The following is a 13,639-nucleotide window of genomic DNA, read 5'->3' as shown; positions in this document are numbered from 1 at the left end:
CAGTTGTTATTGATATCAAGAAAGTTTGTGTGAATGTTTCTACCCAAACTGATTTCAGTCTCTTAGTAGACCATCTCACTCAGACTACTTGTGATTCATCTACAAATTCATCCACCCAGACCGTGACTGACTGTTCTGCATGTACTTGTCAAACTACTGCTACTTCTATAGCTGCAAATTATGTGCAATCTGATTTATCTGATGAAGATCTTGCGCATAACTTAGTTTTGATATGGTATTTTTATAGATTTTTCACATGCGAAAATCTTGATGAGCTAGTTGTTCACCCTAAGCTTTGTGCTAGTATAGGTGTTGATCCTTCTACTCAATTTTCTTGTGAAACCAAGGATGTTTCAGTCCAAGTCGACCTTATTCCTGAGACTACCCGTGGTATGATGTTGGACAACAAGATTCCTGATATTTCTACATTTTTGAATGAATTCACCAAAGATGATTTTGATAAATTCATGGAGGGAGAATAAGTTTTTGACTCAGAAACTGAGAAAAAGATTGAATCTATCAAAATCATAAATTTTCAAAAAGAAATAAAAAGAGAATCTCAAAAACAAAAATCAGTGTCCAAAGCTCCAACATCATATTACTTCCAAGAACGAGTTAAACCCAAACTCGTCAAGGCTGAACAAAAGAGTCCTAACCCTTCAAAACCTGACAAACATGTTAAAAAGAAACAAGCTGAGACCTCACCAAAACCAAGGTATCACAAAGTGAAACTTCCAAATGACAATCCAAATACTTCTTTGTCTAACTCTCAATCTAGTTCAATTTCTAAAGTGCCTAAGTCTAGCTCTGTTTTGCTAACTAAGGATACCTTAAATAGTGTAACTAGATATAGGGATAGATATGGATGGTTTTCAATTGCCAAACCTAAGAAGCAAGAAGTTTCCTCAACCCCAAAAGAGACAAAAAGGATGAATAAGTTTAAAACCCCTCGTTAGAGTGTTTTAAGCAATTATCTGTTGAGAAAAAGAAGAAGAGGAGGAGGAGAAAGAGTGTTTGTAACAGAAAGAATAGAGTTTCTGTTGATTTAAACAATTCATCCTTAGTGAACAATGTTAATAAATCCAAGGCTATGCCTTGTTGGGCTGTAAACAATGATAATGGTCGTGCTTGTTTGAATGTTGTTAAACATGTTACCTTTAATTCAAATGTGAATGTGCGTACTTTTTATACGAATGTGCTTATTGATGGTGTGCTTGTTAATACTCATATTGATTCTAAAGCATGTTTGTATGCATATCCTAAGTTATACCCCATGCCTGTGTTAACTAACCACAAAGGACCCGTCTTTAAGTGGGTACCTAAAGTCGGTTAAAATTTTTGATTGCAGGAAATAACCATCTGTGTATGGATACTCGATTCCGGGTGTTCAAAACACATGACTGGCAATAAATCATTGTTCAAGAATTTTGTTGAAAGATTCATGGGAACTGTTCGTTTCGGAAACAACAATTTTGCTCCAATTCTAGGTTATGGAGATATTGAAAGAAACGGAATTGTCATTAAGAAAGTCCATTATGTTGAAGGTCTGAGTCATAACTTGTTCAATGTTGGACAGTTCTGTGACAACAACCTTCAAGTTCTTTTTCGACAATCTCTGTGCAAAGTCCAAACTCTAGATGGAATTGATATCCTATGCAGAGATCGTGAAGACAATCTTTTCACAGTTAATCTTGATGATAACCAACCAACTGATAATATCTGTCTTCTTTCAAAAGCTACTTCAAAAAATTCTTGGTTGTGGCATAGAAGGCTTTCTGACTACAAGCATCAATACTTTAGTCAACAAGCAACTTGTTGAAGGCTTGCCTGACTACAAGTATGAGAGTGAGCATGTCTGTCCTTCTTGTGCAGTTGGGAAGATCAAGAGAACTTCTCATAAACCAAAGAAAATTCCACACACTTTGGCACCCCTTCATTTGCTTCACATGGATCTTTGTGGGCCTATGAAAGTACAAAGCAGAAACGGGAAGAGATATATTATGGTTATCGTTGATGATTATTCAAGATACACATGGGTCAAGTTCCTTGCTTCAAAAGATGAAACAACTCAAATTTTGATCGATTTCATCACTTCCACTCAAGTGAATCTTCAACTTCCAGTCCGCTATATCCGTTCGGATAACGGTACTGAGTTCAAAAATGCCATCTTCGATGAATTTTGCAAATCAAAAGGCATTACTCACCAATTCTCTACTGCTCATACCCCGCAACAAAATGGTGTTGTTGAAAGGAGAAACCGTATGCTGGTGGAAGCAGCAAGGACAATGCTTGCTTATTCCAAGTTACCATCAAATATGTGGGCTGAAGCTGTCGACACTGCCTGTCACACACAAAATCGGTCCATCATCAATCAGCGTCATGAGAAGACTCCTTATGAGGTTATTAACAAACGCAAACCCAACATCAATTACTTCCATATTTTTGGGTGTGTTTGTTATACCTTGAATGATCGGGAAAATGTTGGAAAGTTTGAAAGGAAAAGGTGACGAAGGTTACTTTGTTGGTTACTCAAAGACATCGATTGCATATCGCATCTTTAATCGTTAAACAAACACGATTCAAGAAACCATGAATGTTTTGTTTGATGAGATGTCTGGCATGATATTTGAACAAGAAAGTTTGCTACCAACAATCAATGATCCAAGTACTTCAAGTGCTTCCTCAAGGACGTCTACCTTAGCTTCAAAGTTCAAGAAGTATCCAACTCCAACAAGTGAAGAGCTAGATATTCTTTTCGAAGAATCCTACAATTCAAAACCGATTCAAGAAAAGGAACCTCAAGTCATCAATGAACCAATTCCGAACAATGATCCTATTCAAACAAATGAACCAGTTCCAGACAACAATCGTGAATCATCTTCAAATTCTTCAAAGCAAGAAGAATCATCTCCAAGTGATATTTATTCTCAAAAGAATGTTCAAGAACAACCTTCCCAAATCATCCAAACAACAAATCCATCAAATACTCCAAATGTGTATGTACCACTGGATTTTGATCATCCAAATTTTGAGGAAAGAGTTCTTCCGAGCTATGATTCCATTTCTCAACAGATTTCTGGATTCAATGATGATAATGTTGACATTCATCAACAAGATCCTCTTCCTCATGACAACAAGTGGTCGCGTATGCGCAAAGATCATCCTACAGAACAGATCATCGGAGATCCACAAGCTGGTGTTTCTACCCGTACTACAGTCAATGAGTGTCTTGTTGCACTTTCATTAAGTAACATCGAACCCAAAACAGTCTCTGAAGCTCTTTGTGATCCAGAGTGGGTTAAAGCAATGCAAGATGAATTAGCTCAGTTTGAGAGACTGAAGGTATAGAGATTGGTTCCAAATCCAAGGAAAGAAGAACCAATTCGCACCAAGTGGATTTTCAAGAACAAGAAGGATGAAAATGGAGTTGTAGTAAGGAACAAAGCGAGATTGGTTGCAAAGGGTTACTGCCAACAACCTGGTGTGGATTTCGACGAAACTTTCGCTCCTGTTGCAAGAATGGAGGCTATTCGTATATTCTTAGCTTATGTCGTATTCAGAAACTTCACTGTGTTTCAAATGGATGTGAAGACAGCATTCTTGAATGGAGAACTCAAAGAAGAGGTTTACGTGGAGCAACCTGAAGGTTTTGTTGATCCTAAGAATCCAAACCATGTCTACATGTTAGACAAAGCTCTCTATGGTTTAAAGCAGGCACCCCGAGCATGGTATGATTCCTTAACTACTTTCTTACTCAAAGGAGGCTTTACCAAAGGCACTATTGACCCTACCCTGTTTATTCGTAAGCAAGGTAAGCATGTTTTACTTGTCCAAATATATGTTGATGACATTATTTTTGGGTCAACCAGTCAAACTTTTTGCCGAAACTTTTCATCTCTAATGGTCAATCATTTTGAAATGAGCATGATTGGGGAATTGAATTACTTTTTGGGATTACAAATCAAACAATTACCAACTGGTATCTTTATATCACAAGGTAAGTACATAAAGGATATCTTGAAAAAGTTTGATATGACTACATGTTCTTCAATTTCAACCCCAATGGCTGCTCGTACAAACATTAATGCTGATAAAAATGGGAAACCATTTGACCAAAAGAGGTATAGAAGCATGATTGGTTCGTTGTTATATCTTACAGCGTCTCGCCCAGATATAATGTTTGCAACATGTATGTGTGCTAGGTATCAAGCCGCTCCGACTGATTTACATTACCAAGCTGTGAAACGAATTTTTCGTTATCTAAAGGGTACAGCCAATCTTGGCCTCTGGTATCCAAGGGATACTGGATTCAATTTAACTGCCTATTCAGATGCAAATCATGCAGGTTGTAAGCTTGATCGCAAGAGCACATCTGGTATTTTACAATTCTTAGAAGATAAGATTGTAAGTTGGTCATCCAAGAAGCAAAATTGTGTATCACTGTCAACAGCGGAGGCTGAATATGTGGCTACTGCTAGTTGCTGTGCTCAAGTGTTATGGATGAAAACACAGCTTACCGATTATGGTCTGAAATATGATCGTGTCCCAATCTATTGTGATTCACAAAGTGCCATTCCAATTGCTGTCAACTCCGTCAGTCACTCACGCTCAAAGCACATTGATGTGAGATATCATTTTCTCAAAGATCATGTTGAGAAAGGTGACATCGAGCTCTACTTCGTGGGAACTGACTACCAACTCGTTGATTTGTTCACAAAACCACTGGACGAAAAGAGGTTTACATTCTTAATCTCTAAACTTGGTATGCTAAATCTTGATCCTTGATTCACTTTACCATGGAAGGAATTCTTGATTAATTTTTCAAAAATTATAAAAACTTGAAAAACAAAAATCAAATAAAAATATAAAATTTTGAAAAATAACAAAAAGAGTTTCTTAACTTTCTTTTCTTCTATTTCAAAGTGGCTTGCATATATTCTGTATGCAACCCGTTTTTCATTGAACTATTTATTTTAAAGTGGTTTACATATACTCTGTATTACTTCGTGGCTTATGCACACTCAGTGTATAACCCGTGCTTATTTGTGTTATTTATTTCATAATGGCTTGCATATACTCTGTATGCAACCCGGTTTTAAAAAGAAAAAATCATTTATGTTTCAAAGTTGGAATTAATTCATGTTGTTATACATATAAATTGATATAAGATAACTCGGAATTGAACGCCTTTGTGTACTTCCAAGTGGTCTTATATGAATGTATATGTGTAATACAAGATGTTGATTGCAATTTTGTTGCACCTGTTTCAAAAACTCTCAATTGTTGATATGAGAAGCAAATGATTGAACGCCTTTGTGTACTCCTGAGTTGTCTCATCTTGAACCATTGATTGAGTTCACTTTTCATAAACCTGTTTTGATTTCACACAAATCATTTTTGCTCCACCTTTACTATGAAAATCTTTTTGATCTATCTTTGCATAGATTAAGGGGGAGTTTGTGATTTCAAATCTCTTTCAAACTTCAAATGTGTTGATTAAAATTTTTTTTTTTCACATTTGATGATTTTTTTCAAAACATTTGCTTCACAGGAAGTTCGGTGTTTAGTTTGCACATGAGCGACTAGGTTTTTCTCAAAATTCTACTCCATGAATTTCATCATCGCCGATAAGTTCTAACCCCGGAGTTTTCACTTCTTTCAGTAGATAGTGAGGGTATTTTTGAGTGATGATGAACTCGTGCAACTAAGTTGGAGGGAGTAAAGTCGAAAAGTGAAAGGTTATGGTGATATGTTGTGAGAAAAGGGTTAAAAGAATTGATACCCTTCCCTAAAATTCTCAAATCACCAGGTAAAACACATTTCTATCGAATGTCATTTGTTGATATCTCGGTATTGAAGAAGCCTTCATGGACCCAATGAAGCGATGCACATCTTTACCTTACCACTCAAGTGTTTCTTAACAAATGCTTGTTTTATTTCTCACGGAGATTTTCTCATTACTATTGATTCTTCATTTGGAAGACGTTGATATTGAAAAAGGGTGACACTCTGCTCCAGTCCCCGACTTCATTTGATCACTTTGTGTCTAGAGCTCTCGTGATTGATCATTAATTTGATCGTTATTCATTCTTTAGGACACATTTACGTCATATCTTTGTGATATACATGCTTATCTTTGTGATATAGCCGGAACATTTGTAGTGATATCTTAATTGATATTTCACGATGATCAAATGGAAATCCTACCATTGCTAACATCATTTCCAGCTTTGAACGTAGGTCTCATAATTGCATTTGTGTAATTATTGAGTTAACAAGAAGTCTATTGTGACCTTGGATTTTTTTTTTCTTTTTTTTTCTACAAGTCTTTAAGGATAGTAAAACATGGTTATCGAACGCTTAGGTGACACTGACCATGGTTTACATTCTTTGAAGCAATCTTGAGGTTGGAAAGCCAAAAGACCAAACTATGTTAGAGGTTTGTTTTGTGCATTTCTCAATGATACATAGAAAATCCGATAAATGGTATACATTTCTTTCAGTCATTTCATTAATCCTTTTGATTTTTGAATGCAAATGGATCATTCTTATCCGGTATCTTTTTTCATCACCCCAATACAGAAAACACCAACAACTTCAACCTTACATTTTAGTCACCCATAGGGTTATTTGGGTTGGATTAATGGTTTGGGTTAATGAGTTGTTAGTTCATATATCTTTGTGTAAACACCATTGAGCTATGGTTCTTTTGATTTCTTTTAACGTTCTTTTCAATCAATGTTTGCATAATGACATTGGTTTTTATCATTATGAGGGGGAGAAAAATTGATATTGATTGAAGAAGAAATTAGAATGATCAAGATCAATAATGAAAGGATGCTCACTCAAGATGTTACAAAAAGTTCAAAGATGCTCCAATCAAATATTGTGATTACTCATGAATTGAGGAGGAGCATGATTACTTTCATAAAAGAATTTCCGAAACCTTATTGAAATGTTTATTCTCAAAAGTGTACAAGATGATGTGACAAAGATCAAAGGACTAAAGGCTGAAGATTCAAGACAAAAGAAGAAATGCTTCAAAAAGAGTCTTCATCAAATTAATGATCTTCATGTTATACAACAACACTTTACCAAAAGCTACATTGCACATATCAAGGGGGATCTACTAGCCTAGCCTGAAAAGCATGTAAGTTCAAAAGGTCAACTACGAAAGTAGTTGTTGAGATTCACATAAAGTACTTAATAGTTATACATGATAATAATATGTATAATAAGAACAAGTCATAAGATCAGTACGTTTATCAAAAGTACTTTGTAGTAGTAAGGACAGTTTTAAGAACAAGTATGCAATTAATATGTATGTATATATTTACTGCTAACCCGATTGGCCAATGATGAATAATGTTGAGCCAATAAGCTCACATAAACAAGTAAGCTAAATATGATCTAGGTCAGAACAAGTACAGATAATATGCATCCTCCAGAACTATAGAGAATGAGGGTGGGCCTACCCTAACAGCGCTGTCCATAATTACCTACGATTCATTCCCTGAACTGTGGGATATGAATTGATAGCAGTAAAGATAGAACTCATATATAGAACGATAAGTACATAATAGAGAACAATATATCAATATAAGTATATTCAGGTCCTGCCCATTCAAGACCTAAATATACATCAGAGAGTATGTATAACGGTATTCATGTATTCAAGATCCTGCCCATTCAAGATCTAAATACACATCAGAGAGTATGTATAACAGTATCCATGTATTCAAGATCTAAATACACATCAGAAGATAATTCAGATTCATTTTATAAGTGTTTCATACGATCATAAAATAGTACGTAGAACAGTTCAAGAACATATATATATATTTACATATATATATATAAGTACAAAATAGTTTTCATGCTTTTCAGTCCCCGATAAAGAACTTTGAACAAAATGTACAAAAAGGGGATAAGTGAACTCACAGTGATCTGGTATAGTACGGTTATTGAGCACAGAGAACAAGCACAGAGATAGATATGTTATATCTATAGAAATCCAAGCGCGTCTTGACAGAAGCCTAAGTACACATTATTGTACACATGATATGTGCATATATTAGACTCGGTGATTACTTAATCACGAAAATGTTCTTGATGATCCGATGATTTGGTCCTTGATGAACTTAGAACGTTTTGACTCTTAAAACAATTTTGAATGAACCTTAAGTACATGAACTGGACTCGAACTGAACATTTTTGAACACACACAACATAATTATACCATTAATTAGTTGCACACGACTTTATTAGCGAACTCTAGTCTTAAACTCTTGTCTGATGGTTCATAGGACTCGCACTTAAAATATCATAGTAAGTCACAAAATTATTATACTTGGTCAATGGGTAACGGTTCAACTAGAACTCAAGTTGGAACTAGTCTCGGCAAGTTTATATAATCTCTGGTGTGTCATAATGATGTAAGGAGACTAGAAGCACATTGGATGATCATGCACAAGATCTCGTCATGTTACTAATTATGAGTGTCACAAGGCAATACAAGATCGTTTAGGATTTTATCGAATAGGTCGTCCCAAATTAAAAGAGGCTCAAGGTCGTTTCAAGGCTACAAGGAATAAAGCAACTCAGTTCGTTTTAGGGTAATTAAGTTGTATTAGTTACATCCTGAAATAAAGTCGTGTTAGATACACCAAGGTGAGGTCGTTCTAGCTAGTTAAATGCACAGGTCGTCTTGGAGTTTATTGCACAGATCGTCTTAGAGTTTATTGCAAAGATCGTCTTGGAGTTTTAGTCAAAATAGGTCGTCTCAAGGTTCTAGCCAAATAGATCGTTTCAGAGTTCTAGCCAAGTAGATCATTTCAGAGTTCTAGTCAATTAGATCGTTTCAAGCCTCTAGCAAAACAGATCGTTCTATCCTCTCCTGTTTACATCGTTTTAGAGTATTAGATTCCAATCGTTCAAGTTATACATATAGGCTCAAGATCGTCCCTGATTAATGTGTGACCAAAACAAATCGTCCTAGAGTTAATTATTCAAACTAATCGTTCTAGTGTCACATCATTTAGATCGTCCCTCTGGTTCATTATTTAGATCGTTTCACATTCATGGTCGCTCAAGGTCGTTCTAAGGTTCTGAGCTTTAGATCGTTTCACTGGTTTATTCAAAACAGATCGTTTTAGGAGCTCGAGGGAAGTAAAACGATCTGATTAAGATCGTTTCAAAACCACATAGACAGCAACTAGGTTCTGATCGATTAACACATCAGACTCTTGCCTTGATTCGAATCAGGATTCCATTTGAGCTAAACCGATCACTTGACCAGTTACCCATGAGCGAATCCATATCAAATCAACACAAATCACCACGATTAGCTAGAACAGAGTATGTACAATTCAAAACAAGTTACGTTAGCTCATGAACACCAACGAGCCAAACACGAATCAGGTAGCTCTTTCTTCCTAATTTCTATGTCGATTTGTATGACTTCTAGGATTAGTGGACATAGTATCAGTATATATAAGCTCAATAACATCATTCTATTATGTAAAAACAGATTTTAGAATCATCAAAGCACAAGAACAGTTTGTTTCTTCCAAGTCAAGCTACCTTCACTTTCAAAATAGATTTTGTAATTTAATCATGTTATAACTCAATTTTGTGCACCAGAATGATGTTAAACACATCTAGACACAAACCCATTGATTATTAACATGATTTCTTAACAAAAATCGGACCAAATCATCAAGAACATGAACATGAAAAAGTACAAATTTAAATTGCTCAATTTCACAAGAATTGTTGTTGTTACCTGTGATTCGATTATGGAAACGTGTTTTGATCGTCACGAGAAACCCGGAAGTACAAACGATTTCTCAAAATCAACCCAAAATAAAAAGGGTTAATTTTAGTGTGTGAAAATGGTGGTGGAGATGTTCCTGACTATGTGTTTTTAGAGAGAGAGTGAGAAATGGAGGTGGTGAATGAATAGTGAATTTTCTCACACTACAACATTCTATTTATACCTTTTCCAATTGAATGCACTAGGTATTTCCAAGGGCCTATTTGTGAACATTTTGCACTAGAACACTTATGGACACAAACATTTATGAACCGAACCTTCATATTTTATCGAATTAATTCATAATCCGTCACATAAATCAAGATTTAAGATCTAATTGACCTTCAAATAAGCACATATTTTGAGTCTAAAGTACGTCAAGAACTTAAGTAGATTGGACTGTCTAGCCGTTCAAATGGCGAAAGTATGATCTAAGAACTTAATTAGAATATTCGTAAGGCGGTTGTTACAACTAAGGGAGAGAATGTTAAAACTCCAAAAATAGTGATACATTGTAATTTAAGTTATGGACTTACTTGTTGTTAAGTCATGTGTTGATGATTTCTAAGGTTGATGGACTAATTCCAATACTAGAGTTGAGAGAAAGAATGTGTATGTGTCTGTATCTGTTTATGTGGTTAGAGATAATGGTGGTGGTGGTCATCGCCGTCTCCGGAGTAGCAGAAGAGAGAGAAAAAAAAAGTTGCTTTATGTGTGTTTCACTATGTGTGTGTGTGTGTTTAGATCTCGGAAGAACAAAGTGGGAGAAGGATGATATATGGTTTTAACTTTAAATTGCAATTTTACAAGGATACCCTTCTATGTTTTTTTTTTTAGTTAAGAGTTAAATTTTAATCATAGTCATTGAATCACTGATGGAGATGATCTAATGACTAGGATTTGTCTCTTAGGACTCAAGATAAAATTAAGATGCAACTATGTTTATTATACATATCTTTAACTATTAGCCTACTATTGAAATATCAAATGCATATGATGAGTGGTGTTCAAACTTTTTTTTTATAAAAAGAATCAATCTAATATAAATAGTCAATTCATAAATCGTACGAGTATTAATACTAGTTTCATATATACCCAACATTAACATTTTTATTACAAATTTACCTAATTTCCCCAACTTTAGGAAGGATTCTATCATATTTACCCAAATCACCAATTATATAAATTAGAAGTCTTAAATAATTTATATTTACTCATTAATAAGTTATTCAACAATATATCCTTCAAAGATGGCGGCAAAAAATAAAAAGGCTCTGGTCAATTAGCAATCCAATAATCCCATCCGGTTTATACTATTTTGGCAGTTGATAAGATCATCATTCTTCTTCTAAATGATCTTTCATATGAGATAGACATATGTTTTGAAATTGTCAATTGCCTTAACTAACTCCTGCCGACAATTGTATGCCTTAACCATTTCTTCAACAAGGTTTCACAATTGACATTAATTATTCATAAGAAAATTAAGATAAGTGTTTGGGGTCAGACTCAACTTGTTTTGTCTAATTATCCAAGGCGAAACTTTCAACAGAACTTTATCGCCCATCTGGAACTCCAAGGGTTTGCGGCGTTTATCAGCGTACGATTTCTGTCTGTCTTGAGCAGCTTTAAGCTTCTCTTTGATAATAGCGATCTTGTCAGTAGTGTACTGTATGACCGGAAGTTCTAACCAACTTCTCTCACCGGCGTCAAGCCAACAAAGTGGTGATCTGCACTTGCGTCCATATAAAGCCTCAAATGGCGCGCACTGAATGCTCGCATGATAGTTGTTGTATGAGAACTCGATCAACGGGAGATGTTTGTCCCAACTCCCTCTGAACTCTAATGCACAGGCACGGAGCATGTCCTCCAATGTCTGAATAGTACGTTAGCTCTGTCCATCCGTCTGAGGGTGATAGGCGGTGCTCAAGTTCAGTCTAGTACCTAGAGCTTCTTGAAGTGACTGCCAAAAGTTGGAAGTGAAGCGAGGATCTCGGTCTGACACGATTGACAAAGGGACACCGTACTTGGTCACAATGTCTTCTATATAGATTTCTGCAAGCCTCTCCAACGGATAGTCATCACGAATTGGAAGGAAACGAGCTGATTTCGTCAATCTGTCTACTATCACCCAGATGGAGTTATGGTTGTTCTTTGTACGAGGTAATTTCATGATAAAATCCATGGTAATATCTTCCCACTTCCACACCGGGACTTCTAATTGCTTCAACAATCCTGAAGGTTTCTGATGTTCGATCTTAACTTTTGAACATGTCAGGCATCTGCTGACGTACTCGTAGATTTCTCTTTTCATTCCAGGCCACCAATAGTCTAGTTTCAAGTTCTTGTACATCTTGTCTGCACCGGGATGGATCAAGTACTTTGAACTATGAGCTTCCTGCATGATGATCTCTCTAACACCATTAGCTGCAGGGATCCAAACTCGGTTCTTGAACTTTCTGACTCCTTTATCGTCAACTTCAAGTTCTTGAGCGATTGGGCCTAACCGTTCTGCTTCCAGTTTTCTTCTGACTCCAACCCGATCTCTTGACCCGCGATCACGCGTTGTCTTAAATCTATACGATCTGCTTCCTTGATTGATAGGATCTTGATTCGTTCTTTCCTACTCAGCGCGTCAGCTACCACATTCGCCTTTCCAGGATGATACTTGATGTCACAATCGTAATCACTCAGTAACTCTACCCAACGCCTTTGTCTCATGTTCAGCTCTTTCTGATTGTACACATGTTGCAAGCTTTTATGATCAGTGAAGATGGTACACTTAGTTCCGTACAAGTAGTGTCTCCAGATCTTTAGGGCAAAAACGACAGCTCCAAGTTCTAGATCGTGAGTAATGTAGTTCTTTTCATGTACTTTGAGTTGTCGGGATGCGTAGGCGATCACTTTGCCTCTTTGCATCAGTACACAGCCTAGTCCTTGATGGGAAGCGTCACAATACACAACGAAGTCTTCAGTGCCTTCAGGCAAGGTCAGAACAGGTGCTTCACACAATCTGTCCTTTAAGGTCTGAAACGCTTGCTCTTGTTGTTCACCCCAAATGAAGTCTCTGGTTTTTTGAGTCAATTGAGTCAACGGCAGTGTGATTTTGGAGAAGTTCTCGATAAAACGTCGATAATAGCCGACCAGCCCAAGAAAACTACGAACTTCAGTAGGAGCTTTCGGAGCCTCCCACTTTTTGATTGCTTCGATTTTGGCCGGATCTACATGGATGCCTTGTTCGTTCATGACGTGGCCGAGGAACTGTACTTGGCGAAGCCAGAACTCGCACTTAGAGAACTTTGCGTACAACTGTTCGTCGCGTAAGAGTTGAAGAATAGATCGAAGGTGTCGTTCATGCTCAGTCTTGTTCCAGGAGTACACAAGTATGTCGTCTATCAACACTATAACGAACTTGTCTAAGAACGGACGACAGACACGGTTCATTAAGTCCATAAAGATCGCTGGAGCATTAGTTAGACCGAATGGCATAACAAGATATTCGTAATGACCATAACGGGTACGAAAAGCTGTCTTTGGGACATCACCATCTTGAACAGAAATCTGGTGATACCCTGAACGTAGATCGATCTTAGAAAAGTACGAAGCACCTTGCAATTGATCAAACAGATCGTCTATGCGAGGTAGGGGATATCGGTTCTTAACGGTTAGTTTGTTCAGTTCGCGGTAGTCTATGCACATTCTCATGGAACCATCTTTCTTTTTGACGAATAGGATAGGTGCTCCCCAAGGTGATTCGCGGTAGTCTATGCACATTCTCATGGAACCATCTTTCTTTTTGACGAATAGGATAGGTGCTCCCCAAGG

Source organism: Erigeron canadensis, chromosome 1 (genome assembly GCF_010389155.1).
Source record: "Erigeron canadensis isolate Cc75 chromosome 1, C_canadensis_v1, whole genome shotgun sequence".
In the NCBI taxonomy this organism is placed as follows: domain Eukaryota; kingdom Viridiplantae; phylum Streptophyta; class Magnoliopsida; order Asterales; family Asteraceae; genus Erigeron; species Erigeron canadensis.
The sequence above is the reverse complement of the archived record's forward strand: the minus strand, read 5'-3'. Positions refer to the sequence as shown.